We start from the raw sequence: 19,450 nt of genomic DNA, 5'->3' as shown, positions 1-19,450 counted from the left end.
ATGTATGTTTTAATACTTTTTAAACTGTGGAAAGCTACCGGCACAGATTCTAACATACCTGAGGTTGAACAAGAAGTCTGCTGGTCAGTGTTTGTGTAGGCAGTGTAATATAAGCAGTGCCAGACTCAAACCTAAAAGTATGTAATATATGAAGCTTTTTTTTAATATATCTACATATATATAGCTCATAGTTTTTATGTGTGTCTATGCATATATATGTGTCTGTGTTTTAGATACCAAGATAGGCTTAACTTCTTGGAAAGATTGGTAATTGTTAGTATGGTTCTTGTATAAAACTTATATGTGCTCTAATAGGTGTATTACAATACCTGCATTTCCTTTCTTAAAGAGAGTTTTTATATGACAGTCAGTATATATTATAGCTAGAATAATGTTAGCATTAAAATGAAAAGTTTTCACAAAACGAGCTCTTAAAATTCAGTTGCGATGTTACATAAAGATTAGAAAAAGAAAGCAGAAGTAGTTTTTGTTTCTAATTTTGCATTGTGCGCTGTTAGCAGCCAGCTCTGATAATGGTTTTCGTGTGCAGGTTCTATGGAGTGCTCAAATTCTCAGATTTTAATAAAGAAGTTGGCATTATGTGACAGGTTGAGTGATTTCAGTGCACATTATGGATTGGTTATGTCTTACAGTGGGGCAGTTCTTTTCTGGAGTCAGTACGCAACCATTTTAGCAGTAGAATTAGCCGCTTATGTCACAGATTATAATTAGCTGTGTCTGTGTGCCAGAGCAACAGGATGGAATGCAAAACATAGCCAAACATGTGAACAAATTTTCTTCCAGTGATATTTGGTCAGACCTAAAATATCTTCCACTCCAGATCTGAAAGTAGTGGAAAAGTTAGACAATTCTCTCTTGGAAAGAGACCGATTGTAGTTTATTCACAAGTCCACATTGTTTCAAATCTCCAAGGTAAGTTATTTTTAAAATTTATTTTTATATCAGTATTAAACATTAACATGTTAACAAATAAGTTATTTTTGTTTTTTCTTTACTTGTTACATGGTTGTATAGAACTTTTCCTCTGCCTAAGTCTCTGTGCAACATTTCAGACTGATTTTGTCCTTATTTAAGGATCATTTTGATGCTTATGTGATTTGTTTTAGGGCCTAAATCAGGTGTTCATTTTTGACTACAATTACTATTTTAGATTCAGATAGTTTATTTATACTTCTTTTTACAATTAAATGTGACATTAAGTTACGTAGTTTAAACCCTGCACTTCTGTAGTACTAAGAAGCTAACTTAAAATTCTAAGTTTGTAACTTTTAAATCTTTTACAGTATCATGTCACTGTATTTACATAAATATCTGATTTGCAGTATTAAACCTCTGATGTTGTAGCTATAGATTTCTCTCAGTTTATTGTGTACCAAAAGTTAAATTTAGTCAAGAATGGATCCATGGTCCTGCTGAACACTTTTTTTTTTGGCTTGATTGTGTGATAAAAACCTCCCACCTGAGTTGTTATCAAAATTGTTTCTAACTTCTGTGAAGCATACTTGAATTAATGTAGGGCATATAGTAATGTTTGTACAGAACTCCTATTGTAAGTTTGTAATCTCCTTGAATTCAAATACAGTTTCTCTTGGACAATTTCATCTTTGGATAATTGAGAGAAAATTACCAGCTAGGTATCAGTGGATTACTAGCTCATTATCAAATGCTTTATTAGATGGTACTTGATATCTCGCCACCAACAGGTGCTTGCACTGCATACTTAATCATTAATCTGAATGAGCACATAAGTTCCTAAAACAGGATATTGCCAAAGTGTAGGAATGTGATTTTAGTGCATCAACACCAGTCAACTAGGCTCCTTTTACTGAGATATAGGTGTTTTTACTATATCTGTCTCAAATCTCCTCCTACTTGAGGAGGAGATGACTTGTGTCCTAGAAGTGTCTGTCTATCTCCATTTTCTGTGGAGGGGGCCTAGGTAAGTGTGGCTGATGTTGTCTGTGTTTGGAGAGATGAATTTTGGCCTGCATGGCTACTCAGAAATGAGTAATCCATTTGAGTGAACTACAGGAACTCTGTATCATAAAGTTCTGGAAATTTGCCATCAGTTAAGATTTTGGAAGTTTTGTTTGCGATACAGTCACGAACGGTACCACTTTGGCTGAGATGGATTTGTATTTATCTTCTAAACAAATGTTCTGTTAGATACACCCCTCTTTTCTATTATATAATGAAGGAAAAATGGTCCTAGAATACCACCAAAGGATAAGAATAACTGCATGGATTTAAATTAAAAATAAAAGGGTTAAATTAAGGCCAGCATAAGAGGGAACCACTTAAAATCCCTTTTCCTTTATGCTTTTGCTAACAGCAGGCAGCTCTTTCCTGGCTGAAAACTCAGTGGTTTAAAGCATGTTATATTTTGAATTTTATTCATAATCATAAGGCATATAAAGTTATGTATACAAAGATCCTCTTGCTTGAATAGCCTCATGAGATTTTTTCTATCCTGTGGAAAGTAGTGCCTTGTACGTGAAATACAAATGCCAGGTCCTAATCTCTTGCTGGTTTTAATTATTTTCATGATTTTGAATTAAGTAAGCTGGATTTCCTGTGGTCTTATTTCTCAGAGTTGATTGTCTTACATGTTTAATGAGCAGTGATTGAAGATTTTTTGTAACAGAAACATTTACAAGGTCTTTTTCTCACATCAGTTTTCTGATATTTTCTAAGGTACTCATGCCCATTGCAGTCCCTCAGTAAAGACATTAATGAGGGTTCTTATTTTCGCTGTTGTCTCATATTCAGAAAGTTTTCATGAATGTAGTATTTGAGGCATCTGCTTGTCTGTTGAATTTTGTTGAAATTGGCCAAGAAGCTCAAAAGCTGTTGGAGAGGTAGGGAAAATGAATGAGAGACAGCTAATTTAGACATTGACACAGGGTTTGGTTGATTTTTTATTTATTAAATCAGGCTAAAAGCATCATGGCAGTTTGGATAACAGGTTAATTCAATATCCTGGTCAAATTTTCAGCTCGGGTAATAATATTCTCACTATTTAATTCATCTTAGCTTTGGCTACCTGGGCCAGTCTTCTCATTAAACTTTTCTGTATATCTGCCAAAAGCTGTTAAACAGCTGCTGCATTTCATGCCATGGTTGGTTATGTTCCTGTGGTGGATGAAGTCTGTCTAAGATTGTGAAGAGGAATATAAACTAAAATACATAAATATTTTTTAAATGGAGTGTGGTATGTACTGAAGTGTTGGATAATGCTGGTGGCAGCCATAAAACATGCTTTTCACTAAGATGTATGTTTGCTTGTGTTTGTGAATATGTATATTCTCAAGGTTGCCTGTAAGAATCAGGTATATATGTATTTTTAATAAAGGGATGTAGAGATGAAATCATCTTGTAGTAATTACTGTTAAATAGTTTCTCCTTTTTTTATTTGCTGTGCTGTCAGTGCTCTGAGGAACAGAAGTACCCTTGCTTCACTTTACCTTTTCCCAGTTGTATTCCAAGTTCCAGATACTAAATTTTATACAGACTTTTTGCATCCTTGCCTTATTAGTTGTGGATACTAGTGGCTTTCAGAAAAGGCTGACTGTGTAGGGTACAACAGCCTGTTTCATGTTAAACTTTCTCATAGGTTCTATCTTGAATTTCCAAGCTGTTATACCTTTCTGTGAGAAGTGTGCAAGCTCCTGATAGAAGTAGGACATGTCTGCAAAGTTCCACTGTCCCAAATTTCCTCCGTTTTAAGGAAAATTATTTTAGGTGAGAGGAAGTAATAATCAAATAAAAATCATGTTCTGATGACTCCAGACTGCTGAAAGCAGAATAAAATGGAAGAGTTTCTTAAAAACTAAATGCTCTGGAATGAAGCTGAGTCAGTAGAGCACAGCTGTGGTAAGGAACCCTAACCACGGACCAGGCTGTGTTAGCAATGCTGGAGATACCAAGCTCCTTCCAAAGGCCTCTTCCAGACCAGCTTTGAACTGGAATAGATTATCTCCAGAGGTCCATTGCAGCCCAGTTTTTTCTAGGATTTTCAGAATTTGTTCAGATTTTCCTGACTATTCACTTTATTGTCATTACTAATTACCTTCTGGTTTTGTTTAATCACCTGGCCGTCTTACTAGCTGATCCAATCTGCAGTGTTTCAGAATTCATGGAAGAGGGCATCACAATTTAATAAATAGGTGAGGTTGGTAGCAAGCATATTCTCCAGCCCCATAAAATTGCTCTAAATCACTGAGAATTAACTGTAATATTTGACTTTTACTTGGAAATGCAAGGAAGGAAATAGATGGATTCAGAACTTAAAGCTAAAAAACTGAGTGTTACTTTAATATCAGCATTCCCTATGAACTGAAAATCCACAGGAGAGTATTTGTACGCCTGGCAGAAAAGGTTGCTGTTATTGATTGCCTGAGTGAAAGTTTTCTCAGTAGGGATCATAAAATAATAAGACAGATTTCAGTATGTGAAGGAAGAAGAGGTTGATTTGAGTTTGGCCTGAGTGCCAAACAAGAATGTGAGCGTGGTGAACAACCCCTACGCAGGCTCGGTTGAGGCAGAGAGGGCAGTGTCAGGTTTGCTCCCTCCACATTCATGTGAGTGTCCTGACACACATTGCGCCTTTGCAGTATACCCTAAGACATCTAGCATATATTCTGGTGCTGTAAAAAGAGTTGTATTTGAGGGCTGAAGTTGTCAAAGTTTACACAGAGGGTACCCAGAGCCAAGTTTTATTTAGTATGGATGGGTGTGGCATAGAATTTTATGGAGGTGGAGCCAAAACTTTTATAGGATGGGCAGCAAGACCAAGATGAGACTTGGTAATCCTGTACTGCCCATGCTGCTTTTCAGGGTATTTTTCCAGTCTCAAATGCCCAAACAGACCTGATGTAGCCTGTACACCAAACAAACCTGCCTAATTTTCAGCCATACTGTTTAGTATAAGAAAATTTATTCCTTATTTTAGCCCCAACACTTTTCTTCCCTGTAACATTCTACTTCTAGTTTCATTCTGTTATGGTAGGTATTTCCCACTTAATAAGAATACTGATGACATCTGCTGAAAACTGTTACCTTGCTTAAACATGGAACTGCATCCAAAAAATGGTTTATTTAATTTTGAATTATTTCTTGAGTCATTTAATAATTATGTTTGATGCATGTGTGAAGATAATACTTCCAGAAATGCAGTTTTTATACTAACATTGTATAAAACTATTAATGTATTGTCAACAGAGAAAAAAAGTATTTCGAAGCTGTATTTGATAAAACCACTGTGCTTGTTTGAGTAACCTCTATTCTAGTCTTTTTAATATTTTTTCATTATTTTTTTTAATTCTGTTAGTAACAACTTTCACAAGAGTGTGGTGAGAGTACTTGCTTTTTGAATATATGTTCTTTATTGATTTTGCTTTTAGTTGACATCTGTAGAACTGATAGTATTGATTCACACTTGATTTGTTTTAACTGATTTTAGTTACGTTAATGGAAGAAAAAGCTGTAACCCTTTAGTCATATTAAAATCATCTAAAATACTATTAAATTGAGAAGGTGAATGTGACTGTCTTCCTGTATCAGAAATGCTAAGACTCTTAGTAACAATTGGCTTTAACACAAGAAAAAACAAAAACCTAGCATTCAAAAAATTATGTAGAAATAGCTTTGATCTAGGATTGTTTAGTAAGTGAAGTGTATAAATGGCTAGAATGCAAAATAAGGAAAACAAGGGCAGCAGAAAGCAAAATTAATCTATATTCCTTTGTGTTATCAAAAGATTCCAACTTTTGGTACCTTCTTTTTTTCTTTTTTTTTTTTACCTTCTTCAGAATCCCTAGGTACTTCCTCCTTCTCCCCATATTTTACAATCTCCACTTATACATCTCATGTTAATTTCCTGAGTGTACTCACAACTTAACCTTTTTCTTTTATCCTCAAGTGTCTACTCACAGTGTTTATTTTACTGTAATTAAAATGTGGAGACTTTTTTACATATCTGATCTCATATTTTGTTAATTCACAGCTAAAAAGAAATATAAACATTTTTAAGACTATTTTCTCCTACCAAAAGAGATCTCCACCTTGTGGTAGATGATTTTAAATTTCGGCTGAGTTTATCTAGCATTTCCTTTAAATTGAAATAATAGATTTTAAAGCTTTGTTGGCACTCTGCTTATGTACACCAGAGGCTGACAAAAATCTCTCAGTTGTCCTTATGTTGAACTAAAGCTTTCCAGAAAAGTGATTACCCTCCAGAAATATGTGTGACATTGTTCTTCCGCTGCCAAGTAGGGAATCAAAATCTATCCTAGGCAGGGTTTAGTTACCCAGTTTTTAGAGAACAGCCCAAATCACTGCAAACCTGGACTAGGTGAACCTGCAGGCACTAAGATTCAGCGTCATTTATCTTTATTTTGTCATTAGAAACTTGTGTATTTTTCCAGAATTTGAGTTTGGGAAAGCCTGACTTGCAGCTCTTGGTTCTCTGGTAATATCTCGGGCTATGAAAACTGATTGATAGGTAAAGCACTATTGTCCAAATTTGAGGAACAAACATCTGACTGAAGTTTAAAAACACAAGTTACACTTGTGCTCTATGAATGTCTTTTCCTATGTAAGCTTAAAGAATAACTTTAGAAACTTCAGACATACTTTACATACTTTCTGGAGAAGGTAATAGGCTTGTTATTTGATCTAAATAGGAATTGTTTTCCAATTACTCAAATTAGAATCTTTAAAATGAAGAAGTCTTTAAGAAAAATAAATCCTACGTTTCAGATTATACTATTTGATTTACATCAGTAAATCAACTTTCAACAGAAGTTAAGGATTTTAGTAATACCTGCTGATTTCCATTTTGGATTAAATACTTTGTATGGAAAATTCTACTTTGAAATACAAGGAGTATATATATCAAATAAGAGATTTTAGTTTATCTTGGAATGCCTACATACTTAACAGTTAATTTGGGTTTTGTTATGGTTCATTTTTTTTACAGCTAACTGAAAGATCAGCTATGTCTTTCTTACAGGTTTTAATCCAAGAACTGGTATACTGATCAAAACCAGTATTTATACACTTTTGCATGTTCTTGATTTTTTGTGTTTCTTGCATTGCATTAATCCTTTGTCACAGTTGCTTAGAAAGAAACTTAGAGATGGTTGCTGCCTAAACAGTTGGAGTCAACAACACCAAAAAAGGCTGCTGCAGTACAAGTCTTTTGATGATGTCCTTATGTGTCTAATACACATTTAAAATAATTGGGTTTTCCCCAGTGTAAGTAAAAATGAGTAATAAAGCTGTTATGATCAGGACTGCAAAGCAACAGGAACACGTCATTTTGTAGTCATTGACATTTAAAATTCATCAGAAAAGGGCAAAAGTTTAAAGTATGTAATGAGACACGATGTATGTAGGAAAGCATTTTGCTTCCCCTGCTACTGAAAAGTGAATTTTGGATCTTCAGTTTAGCTATATGTGACTTGTCAAAAAAGGTACAGTTACTTTTTAGATTCAAGGTCAAATTACTCTATCGTCATTTTTAAAGTATGAATGTGATGAATCACTTGAATTAGGGAGCGAAGACTTGAGGATTCATTTTCATCTCTAGCCTCTACATCTAGTTCTATTCCTTCTTCCATGTACTTGTGTTTCAATTTAAAAAAATAAAAAATAAAAAAGAAGCTTCACAGAATAGCAGTATTCTGTGAAGTATTTCACCATTTGCTATGTGAAGTCATTTATCAAGACTAAATAATTCAAGGTCTACAACCAACACAGGAAAGCACCACAAAAGGGAGTTACCTTGTAATTGTGCTGGTCTACTGAATGAACTGGAAGTATACTTCTCAGGAGGTAACAGCATTCTACCTGGGAGTAGCATCTTCATAAAAGCAGCAGCAAAACAAGGAAAAAGAGGGAAAAGTTATGCTAATGTGTATGCCTTTGTGTATTTAAATAGAGCTATTTGTTTTCACTCTCTCCTCTTCCCAGCTCTGACGACATCAAATTCTTTTCCTGCAAACAACATTGAGGATAGTGTTAAAGGGCTTTTGCTAAAAGCTCTCTCAAAACAGGACTTGCTTTGGGAACAGTATTTCTATATGATGCATTTTGCTGCTGGTAATCATTGTCATATGATAGGAGAGCTCTTCTATCAAAATCATAGAAATTTTAAAATTTTTTTTTAAGTATTTTTAAACAGAAAAATATGCAATTGCTTTTTTAAAAAGTATCTAAATTTATTCTTTGACTGGTAAACATACGTACAAGATTATGACAGCAGAGATTCTATCATGATTTGCCTCCATCAGAGGGATTGTTTTAATTTTCTTCACATTTATTTGGAATATCAGGTCTTTTGATGTGTTTCAATGACCCCAACAAAGATTATTTTCCTATTCCTTCCTGAGTGAGCTTTGCAGTTCTGGACATTGTGTCATACTTTTAAGTGCGACAAATAACCAGAAAAAGCATGACAAATGACAAAATTTTTGTAAAAAAATGTATGCCTACAAGTGTTTTGAGAATTCTGCTGTTGTCTCCAGTGAAAGAAAATTGAAGGCCACAAAACAATTCTTATCTGCATTTAATGGCACTGAAGAAATTAAATTTTGGACACAGATTTTCCTAATTTTTGCTGCAACTCAAACTCACTAGCTACCAGATCCTGTCTGCAAGTTTATCTTCAGTGTGTGTGAAAGTAAAACTTCGTGTCTTTTACTTTTGTGATGATCCTGTACACTGATGATAAAGGAGGAATTAAATATAGTTGAGAGCATCCAAGTCATACAGTAATAATACAGAGCAAATAAATCTAGTTTAGGATAACAATTTAAATGGCAATATAAAGAGCATGGGATGTATCCATTTTGTCAGATATGCGAATAAACTTCTTCCCTTAATGTCCTCAGACTCAGAGTCAGGAAAACCACTCTAAAGTAGCTAGAATTCTGTTTAATCACCTAGGTTAAGAGTAGTACTGCTGACCTGATATAATAAAAATTTGAATGTGATGGATTAAGGGGAGTTCTTAGATGTTATTTCCAAATAAGTTGAATGCTAAACAAGTCCTCCTCTTTATCAAATGTTTCACACTTGCAAGAAAAAGAAAATATTTTAAAATGTAATCTTTTTGTAAAAGCTGTGTAAAATATTACTCTACAAATGGTTGCTATTGGTATTTCATTCTGGTTGAATTTTATTCTTTTAATATTTTTAATTAAACTGACAGAATTCAACTACAAATTCAGAACTGTTGTTCACCTCAAAGTTTCTGTCCATCCCACTTCCTCCACCATCTTTTTTGACTTTGCGGTCAAATTTGATTTTGACAAAATAAAGGCAAAGAAGTTTTCAAAGTAATTTATTTTTTTCAAGTTTAGTGAAAGTGTCTTGTGAGATAATTCCTTCATTAGAGGAAAACTCTTGTCATGGTACATTCTGTTGGCATGTGAATAATGTCTACTGGGTCAGAATACACACCTGAAGCTAGCTAGTACTAATGTGTGTTATATTTGGCTCAGGAAAATATGTAAAGCCCATGGATAGAGCAGAAGTAACAAGATAACTGCGCTGGTATGGGTACTTGACCAAACATACAAATCTGTACAGAACTAGGCCTCATCACTACTTCTGGTTATGTAACAAATTGTTAAGCTTTCACTGCTTCTTTGCTACTTTTAAAGGATTTTTAGACACAGTTGAAAGAAGCTGCAAACATACACAGGTCCTGTACTCTAGTCTCTTTTTATTCCCTTTATACTTTGCTGCTGACTTCAGTTTCATCTTTGCTGCTGATTCAAGTGATGAGCATAAACTGGGCTTTCAGTTTGCCCTTTCTCAGTATTCCTCCCAGATGAAACAGTTACCTCCCAACTCAAATCCTGAATTTGTTTCAAAATATTACTGCTGTGTTCATAAAAGGTGTTCTATATGTTCAAGGACAGTGTGTGACCTGTTTCATGATCAGAGGTAGTGAGGACCAGTCCCTCATGTCTTATAGGCTTTTGTAACATCTAAGAATTCTTGTGTTGGGACACTCTGAGGTATCATAAGTCAACTTTGGTAGGTGTTAAATTTGTATTTAGACCATAGAGACAGAAATTCTGCTTTGTGGTATGTCCTGAATGACTTTGGATGTGCCTAGATATATGTGAATTGCTGTCTTGAGGGTGATTTTATTTTTTCTCCATGGATTTTAGCAGAGATGGCCAGAGAAGGTAGATCTTGAATAAGATGCACCAAGTTGGATAACTTCTAACAATCATTTACAATTGGTGTTAAAAATTATTAAATATTGTGAATAATATTTTTGGTGATTGATGGTGCAAGTATCTAATGTGATACTTTACAAGAGTATTTGGAGGTAGGTTTGTGCAGTCAGAAGTATTCATTCAGTTCCTTTGTGGATTAGGTTTGGTTTTTTTTACTTGACTTGTGTTTGTTTTTTAATATTAGTACTATACATTTGAGTACTGGATATACACTGAAGATTTATATTTTGAGTGCCTGAATGGAGCCGTCAGAAAGAAAATCCTAAAGGAGTAAACATCAGTGAGGAGGTTTGGGAAACTTCTCTATATACCTTTTCATTCTGGAGGATGGCTTTGAAGAAATGTCCCAAATGAGAAAAAAAATCATTAGACGATATTTTGGGATAAATCAATAAAATTGATAATTATTATTTTTCTGTCATCAGGACCAGATGTTACTCATTCATGTTCAGAAGGCAAAAATGTCTTCTTGTAACTTTTTCTGGTAAAAAAAGCAAGATAGCACCAGATGTGGCTTCATCTTAATTTTCAGTCCCAAGAACCTCTGATATATTTAGGTATTGCTGACTGCATTTTAGCTTTACTACCACAATAAATCTGTTTTATATTTATATATATATACATATAAAATTAAATTATATATATATAATATTTATATATATTTATATCTGTTATACCACTGTCCATTCTTCCAAGAGCTTGAGTACAGAGTAGAATAGTGACAAGAAACACACATAAATCTTCAAGTATTATGCAATTCCTATTAATTTTTATATGCAAACAGGAAGAATTTTGTCATTGTCAGAGAATACCCCCAGGCAGATTATCCCAGTTTTCATATTTTGAATAAATAAAAGATCGATAATGTCAGTTTAAGCAAAAATGTAACCTTTGTTGTATTTAGAAATGGTTATAAAGGGATTGTAAAGGAAGAGCTACTAATGAATAAGTAAAATGTAGAGTAAGCAGAGACTATCAGATGTTTGCAAGCAACTGGGGAAGAATGTTTTCCGTTACAGCCATTGAACAGAGTAATTTCCAATAAGAAATCAAATTAGAACTTCCAAAGGTATTGTGGACATCTCCATAGTCCATTGTAATGCAATGTGAAAAACAGTTTTTCTTAAAGAATAAAGGCAATGTCCTAAAAACATGTCTTTTCTGTAGCTGTCTCTCAAGTGCTGTAATTTTCTGGACTTGCCAGTGATATTGTAAATCTAAGTGAAAGAGGTTTTTCTCTGGAGGACAGTAGAGAGTTTAATGTACAATTGAGAATACAAGAATACTTCTATAGAGCAGTCCTGGAAATGAGTAGCAGTCTCACATGTCATTTTCTGTCTAGCACTTTCTAGCAGGTCTGGATGTATTGCTTTTGCAGGCACAAAAGCTTGTGGTGTAAAAATATGATATGAAGATTAAAAATTTGAATTTCATCAATAGTCTTCATTTGTCAGTCCTCAAATTTCTAATACAAAACAGAAATATATCTCTAAACAGCACAATATATTTTATCTTTGCTAGAAATTTGAACTAATTTACCATTTGGAGATGTTAATGAAAAGGCTATGGCAGGGAATTAAGCTCAGAGCATATGCCAGATGTTTTTATCAATTATGATGACATCTTTTGTGCCCTACATGCATATCTAAGTAAAAACATACATTTTAGTTATATAGCTCTATAGAGCTACTATGTGATGCAAAACAGTTCACTTCCTCTAAGTTGATAAAACATTTTGTATTTCAATGAGGAATTATTTGCTTTTATAAAAGCAATAAGTTTTTTCTAAGAAGAAGATTTGAAATTGAATAACACATGGCATTCTTGTTCTCCACAGAGAACAAGATTTTATAATTTATAAATCTCAGTAATTTTATAATCTCAGTAATTTCCTTGAGTATTATTGACTTCCTTGGGTAGTTAGATACACAGCAAGATGTTGCTAAGTCTTGGTCTGAGTAAATATGTGATTTTAATTGTGATGTTTAATTTCTGATTTCAGCTGACTTTGATCTTGCCTGACAATTCAATTATTTTAGTAATAATAAAAAATTGGATGTCTGGGATAGAAAACACAATTTATATACTGTAGTATAGTAGTACTACTGTAGTCTGTAGCCATCGCATCCTTGTTTGATATTTGATTTTGTGTATATGAAAGTTTATGAAAATTCTACAATTTGATGTTTTATTCAGAATTTTGGTCACCAAATTACTTGGCAACGACCTTCAGAATTCAATGCCAGACTTTTGCAGTAATTAACTATAACAAGGAGTGAATGGAAAGGCTTTATCTGCATACAGTGTAATGTGCACGTCTCTTCTGAATAAGGAAATAATTTAGCTGTCACCGAATGAAAGAACTAAAATGCTAGTGAACAAAAACTACCTGTGGTAGATTATAGTGAAAGTTCTGTAAATTTGACAGCCACCTTCTCTTCATTTCTCTCCTTGAAGTGACAGATTATACAAGGATTGCTTTGTAAACCCTTATTACTTGCAAGGAATGATTTATTTTTTCCCTAAGGTAAGTTTTCCCAAGAGAAACTTTCTACTTTCACCCGAAGAAAAAGCCCTTTGGCACCTGGAAGGATCAAATGATCAGAATAAGAGAGGATACAGTGTTAAATAATCTTACAATTCTTTTAAACTATCATTTTATAAATTAGAGTTGGAAAATTTATTAAATCCTCAAGACATCCCTGTGTGTTTAATTTTATTTTGTCCTCCTTAGTGAGAAAGCCCTTTATACAGGAGACTAAATGCATAAGTGATTATTTTTCATAAAGACAGAATTTTTATTAAACTATAAGGAGACAAAGAAGGGTGATTCTCCTAGCCTTTCCATAAGAACAAGATGGCTCTCAGCACTCCTTGGACATTAGTATTTTCCTTTTTCCACCAGTCTCAAGACAGATCTCAGGCAGATCTCATGCTAGCTTTTGAAAGACTTGCCCATACAAATACAGGTAGTTAAAGTTCATACCTAGCTTAGTTATAAACACTTCTTTAAATGCACAATTAAAGAGAAAGAGGGATCTAGGGGAATGAATCTACTCTGGCTTGTGTTTCAGAGAGAGAAACCTCACAGCCAGAAGACTAGAACGATTTCTGTTTTGATATTCATGGCAGTACATTATGTATATGTGTATTATGTATATGGTGTACTTTCAGTTTTAAAGGAAAAGATAAATCATGTTGAAGAGCAGCTACTATGGGGGAAAAGTGTATTGGACTTTAGAGGGCAAAATTTATTTCACAATTAGGTTCATTAAAGCAAATTGTTCACTATCGCATTTTTATCCTCTACTCAAGGCCCATGAGGTATCTTCTCAAAGGGTTGGAGAATAAAAACTGTACTAGTAAGAAGAGATTAGTTACCTGTTGCAGGTTTGACTTTTAAAATGTCTTTGTGGTAATAAAGCCTGTTGGAAAACACTGAATGACATTCAACAGGATAAGACAGTGTTTTACATGCTGAAACTATGAAAGTTCATTATACAAAGAACAGTGTGTAAGGAAACAAATGATCTTGACACCATTAATGTGTCTCAGTCTTTAACTGTTAAGTGAAAACAATGGCTGTACAGACCTCTCTTTTCTCTCTTCTTAAGGGATTATTTCTAGAATTAGTAATAGTAGTAAGAGTTCCACAGGGTTTAAACAGGTAGCCTCACCTGCATCATCATTCAAGCATTTCTACATCAGTTATTCTAAGTTCTTAGTAAAAAGTAATAATTGTGAGATTTTAATTTTCCTTTCATATTATGGTACTCAAGGTCACATGGCTGTAATAGTGACTGAATTTCAGAAAGAAAGTTCCCTTTTTGCATAAAAAACAAGTCTCATACCACAAATTCTTCTTCAAATGCTCATAAGGTATGTAAAAATTTAAAATAGTGTATAAAATTTACAAATTTTTACAAATAATTTACAAAAAGTCTATGTAATATTTTTGTATAGTCTTTTAATTCTGGTGGGAGTAACATGATTTTGTATTTTTTCTTACCTCATTCATGTTTTCAGAACTTTTAAAGGAGGAAAACAAATTGAAAGATAGAAAACAAGGTTTAAAAAAATTTATTGTAAATGAGATTCATGACTAGACATATTAGACAAAGAGTATTTTATATAGCATATTAATATGTTCTAATAGCGATATTGTATATTTTATATATAATGTATATTTTATATATATTGTCATTAATATTCATTTAATCTTGTGCTGTCAGTGATGGCCTTTCAACTCTACTTAAAAATGTACAAAGCTGTTAATTGTGACCATGTCATAGTTATTATGCAAATGTGCACCACAGGGTATGCAAACAGTTAACTAGGCCATATAAATTTCTTCCCTGGTTTCCAAAAATTATGCTGCAGGGATCCGTCTCTTTTCAGCTGATGACACTAGTTTATAATTCAAACTGTAATATGCTATACAACACAAAAACTTCGACAAAGCTAGGTTGGGCAAGATTACAATATGATTACAATACAATATGATGGAAAGGCTGAAAGTAATTATAAAATTTTCATGTAATCATGAGTTTGATTTTTCCCTGCCTTTTGTCCTGAAAGCTTTTCTATATGGATTCCAAAGGTTTCTCATCTTTTTCTCTGAACAACAGGATTGCCTCAATTGTCTTTCATCTTTCAGTTTCCTGTTGGAGTAATCATTGGACAGCTTCTGTGTTTACAAAGACAAAAGTGTTTGTGCCTGAATGCACTCAAGTGTGAAGTCTTGCTGTACTTGTGATGTTCATACTATACTAATACAATCTACATCTAGCCCTAAACAACATGCACAAAAAATGAACATAATATTCCTTGAAGATACTGTATGCAAAGCATAAAAGTAGCTCTCACTTGCTTCAGCTGACAGGTTGTTTAATTTCAGTTTGCTGTTTGTATACAATGGCACAAGAATTTAGTTTAAGAGGTTGAAATAGTCTTTTCACTGTACTGTTTTTGTTTTGCACTATCACCTCTTTCATGCCCACACATACTGTGAATTTTCTTGCCCATGAATGCCACTTGCTCCCCCTCCCTTCCAACTGGAATCACAAAAGGCAAGGATTATGGCTTGAGATAAGAACAGTTTGCTGGAAACAACAATGAGATGAGAAAACAAACAGTAACAGCAACAAGAGAAGGTATAGGACAAAGAAATTACTTGCATGGAAAGCATGCAACCATAAAAAAATACCAGATCCCTTCTTCCCAAACATGTTTTCTTCCTCTGAAAGGAAAGCCCTTTTCCTCAAAAGCCAGAGTCCTTTCCTCCCCACCCATGGCTATGACCTGCTGGGGTATAGAAAAACATCAGGGTCCTGGACACACCCATTCAACAATGTCTCCTTCCAGCTGTCGCAGAAAATTACCCTTGTCCTGGCCAAAACCAGAACAAGAGGGAGGAGTAGATGGACTGATGACTGTTCAGGAAGAAGAACATGCATAGTACGAGCACCAGTGGTGCCAATTTCATTGTGAAACCTCACCAGTTCTTCTGAACTCTGATTTGAAAAGGTTTTATTGAATGCTAAGCTTTTTGTCTCTTTGCTGAAAACATGAAATATTAATAATTATTAATAATAATTATCAATATTAATTATTATTAATGTAATTACAGCTGGTTATTGGTATTAACCAAGTAGTTCTGTATTTAGGTTGTTTTCTAATTGTATGTTATTAACAGTTGCATTAAGACAACATGACAAAGTACTTGAGTGACACAGTTCTGAACTGTGTATAAAGGGGAATTTTATTTGCATGAAAATAACAGCCATTTATGAACAAAAACAATGAAAACATACTTTTAGAGTTGAAATATACTGAGATTACTTATTTTAATTGAATTAATATTCCGTCTTCACTATTTCCTACAGATAAATTGTTCCTGAAAATAGTACAAATAATATGCTTTCACTCAGGCTTGCTTTCCTAAGCAGGTTAAAGGATAAGTATTCAAATTTTAAAACCATAGCTGCCTTAAGTTAATGTTAAGTTTGGAGCTGTCAGAGTAGCTGTTTGAACTTGATGCCCAAACTAATCTCTGTCCAACAGTACCATTAGTTATAGACAGTTTTTCAATGTCTTTCATTAATCAATATTAACATAAAAATCTCCTGGACCTCAGAATCACTCAAATGACAGAGACCAGTTTCTAAGCCTTGCATGGAAGAAGGTGCACCAGAGCTAGGGAAATGTTCTGTCATGGTTACATATTTTTGGAGGACAATTATAAGTGTGAAGAACATACAGATCTTTCATGGGCAGCTCATATGTATTACTACAGGCATGAATTTCATGCCTTACATGCAACACACACAATGTCTGAACACATGGAAAATCTCATGAGGTCAAAAATCTGCAGTGTTACTGCTTCTTCATGAGTTTGATCTGTCATTTAAGATCTGTGAAAATCTTTTGGCAGCTAATTAGCATTCAGTATCTTGTTTAAATCAGCAAAGAGACAAGAAGTAATTCGATTTAAATGGATTCCAGTAAAATAGATTATGACAATTGGAAACTATTTCTAAATAACAAACTATCGTGACAGGGCTTGATCCCATGAATTATGGCCAAATCTACAAAAATCCATAAGAAATGTGCTGATTGTAGTGGCCCTTGAATAGGAACACCAAGAAATTCCACTTCCAATTAAGTAGTTTATTTGTAGTAGTTTGTTTATTGTGGTACTGCTGACCTGATGCAAATAGGACATTTTCATGGACCATTTGAAAGACGTAAGAATTTTCATTCTGAAATTCAATTGCCATTTAATCTGCACTGTAGGTTGCCAGTATTTCTTAACTCTTGGTCACTGTGTGCTGCTTCCTTGTAAAATAACACAAAGATAACATTTACCAGAGTCATTGTGCATTCTGCAGGTTTCTTGCTTCTCCAACTAAATTGTGTACATCCAAGTGTCTAAGTCACCACTTCTTTCTTGGTGCCTGTTTAGAATGCTCCTACACAACTAGTTTCATGGTTATTCCACTTACAAATCCCATTTCTCATTGTAGTACAAAGTAACTGTTGTTCTTCTTCCATGAGTCTATCTTGTATCTTGGCAGACTTCACAAAACAACTATGAGGTCTGCCTATCTAAGGCTTTCCTTTCAGCCCACCTTTCTAAAACATCCCAGACTTATAAAAAGATTTCCCTCCGATCTCTCCAGACAGGTCTGAGATTGTTTTCCTATGTGATTTCAGCTCATACAGAACATATAAGTCAGTAGTGTGGAAAGTTGATTCTCCCAAAAGAAGCAGTCCAACAGTATCAGTTCTGAAAGGACTTCTGCTGTAATTATGTAATTGTAGGACACTAATTCTCTTAAAAAACATGAAATATTATGTTAGGGAGAAAATCCTTCTCAAAGCATTCAGTTGTCTAGGCCAGCACTGACTATTTACTATGACCAAAGCAATTTTTGGCAGTATTAATAATGCTCAGAAACAACAGAACTGTTTTCTGTCAGGAAAAAAATAATTCATGCAGGGAACAATGCTGTGCTGGGAGATGTCCCCTGTGGAATTTCTGAAGGGGTGAAAACAATCACAAAACTTACAGGCTTTTTGCTGAAATGCATAATTCATTTTGACCTCACCTCATTAAACAGCAGTACATAATACATTATGTATAAAACCCTCAACTTGCAAAATAAACATTTTACAACAGGGTAAAAATGGAACAGAGAAGAAGAGAAATCAGAAAATTCCTATCTTGTAGAATTACTGCTTTTGGAAATCATTCTGGTTGAAATGTCTACAACATATAGGTATACATGTATGGGAAAGTCATCCCAGGCTCTCTCTTTCTCTTGATAGAGAGAAGTTAAGCAGTTCATAGGATGTCTAAAATTCACATCTAACATAAGTCAGATAAATAATTCCCAGCAGGGAGACCTATCTCCATTAACCATAAAGGGAGTCCGGGTTGACTGGTTCACATATTCAGGGCTAAATTGTTCATATCTAACATTGTGAGATGAATTCCGACCTCAGAGACCACTGTAATGAGGCTGTAAAAGAACATGAAGTTGTGACAATTAATTAACTCTTTGGCAAATGGTCTCTACTGCAAAATTTACATTGGAGGTGTAGGGAACAGCAACACAAGGAACAGGCAAAGCAGTCTGCCTCGTGAAGGGGGCGTTGAAGAGATGCAAACAAATTTATATGTGAGTACTCACCACACAGAAACTGGCAACCCTGACCGCTCACCTGTGTACAGCAGGACTGGAAGGGAGCCCTTTTCCCCCACCACCCCCTGCACATGGCACCAGGTTGTAGGATAACCTCAGAGTCCCAGCCATGCCCCTCCTGGATGCTTTAAATATTAACCTGGCCAGAGCCAGAACATAGTTGTACTACTCACGAGCAATTACTGCACAGCTTATTTCTCAAAGTTTGTCTCTCGTTGTTACCGGATAAGAGTTACTGTGTCTTGTTCTGTAAGTTATGTGTGGAGAAGAAAATTGTGTGGAAGGGTAAAGGCTTGTCTAAGCATCTTAAGGAACCCATTGTATGTATAAATGTCCCAGTATCTCATGGCAGCACACAGTAACAGAGATTTCAGGTAAGGGGCAGCCTCTGTGTGAGTAATAATGGTTTCCTATACAATAATTAGGTAGAAAACAGAAAAAATATAGTTATCAACTTTATGATACAGCATTCTGTAATCAGTACTATGTTCTTGAGTAATCTACAGAACTAAAATACATAATCCAATGTTTTTAAACAAACATCGTTCATGTGGTGAATATTAAGTAACATCTTGTAAATCTTGTAAACACTTTGCACTAATGCTAAGCTGAGTTATTTAAGAACCTGTAATTCCTCAGTAACAAGTTGTTATACTATTTTCAGCAATGAAAATATTTATATACATAAGTCTGTGACATCAGTCATATACATCAGTCTATGAGACTGATAGCAGAAAAAAAATTATAATATTATATCATAATGTTTTTAAGCAAAGTTACATTATGAACTGCCAATTATTTGGTCTAATTTTTGAATATATATAAACAAGAATTATTTTTTTTTTGTGGATTTGGCTAGTGCATTCTGTTCAATTGTAAGCTGATATGGCATTCTCTGTCTTGCTAGGAAGCTACAGGAACAAAAGATGATATCTTTCTAAAGATGAGGGTTAGAACTGAGAGCCA

General features: G+C 34.3%; 1 protein-coding gene across 12 annotated transcripts in view; it reads left to right on the top strand.

The window, feature by feature from the left end:
- SGCG (sarcoglycan gamma) overlaps positions 1-19,450 on the top strand; it is a 106,869-nt gene that overhangs the window by 33,020 nt on the left and 54,399 nt on the right. For 4 of the 12 annotated variants that reach the window (XM_086881836.1, XM_086881835.1, XM_086881840.1 and 1 more), the window contains 2 exons: positions 805-933; positions 14,057-14,156. The exons of 4 other annotated variants lie outside the window; for them this stretch is intronic. The gene's annotated coding sequence lies outside the window, so the exon portion shown is untranslated. The remainder of the gene's footprint in view (positions 1-804; positions 934-14,056; positions 14,157-19,450) is intronic. 4 more of the 12 variants (XM_086881833.1, XM_086881829.1, XM_086881837.1 and 1 more) reach the window with 1 other exon arrangement.

The sequence above is a fragment of the Cyanistes caeruleus genome, chromosome 3 (assembly GCF_971803275.1).
Source record: "Cyanistes caeruleus chromosome 3, bCyaCae1.hap1.1, whole genome shotgun sequence".
NCBI lineage: Eukaryota > Metazoa > Chordata > Aves > Passeriformes > Paridae > Cyanistes > Cyanistes caeruleus.
Note: the sequence above shows the minus strand (reverse complement) of the source record. Positions and strands in the feature narration are given on the sequence as shown.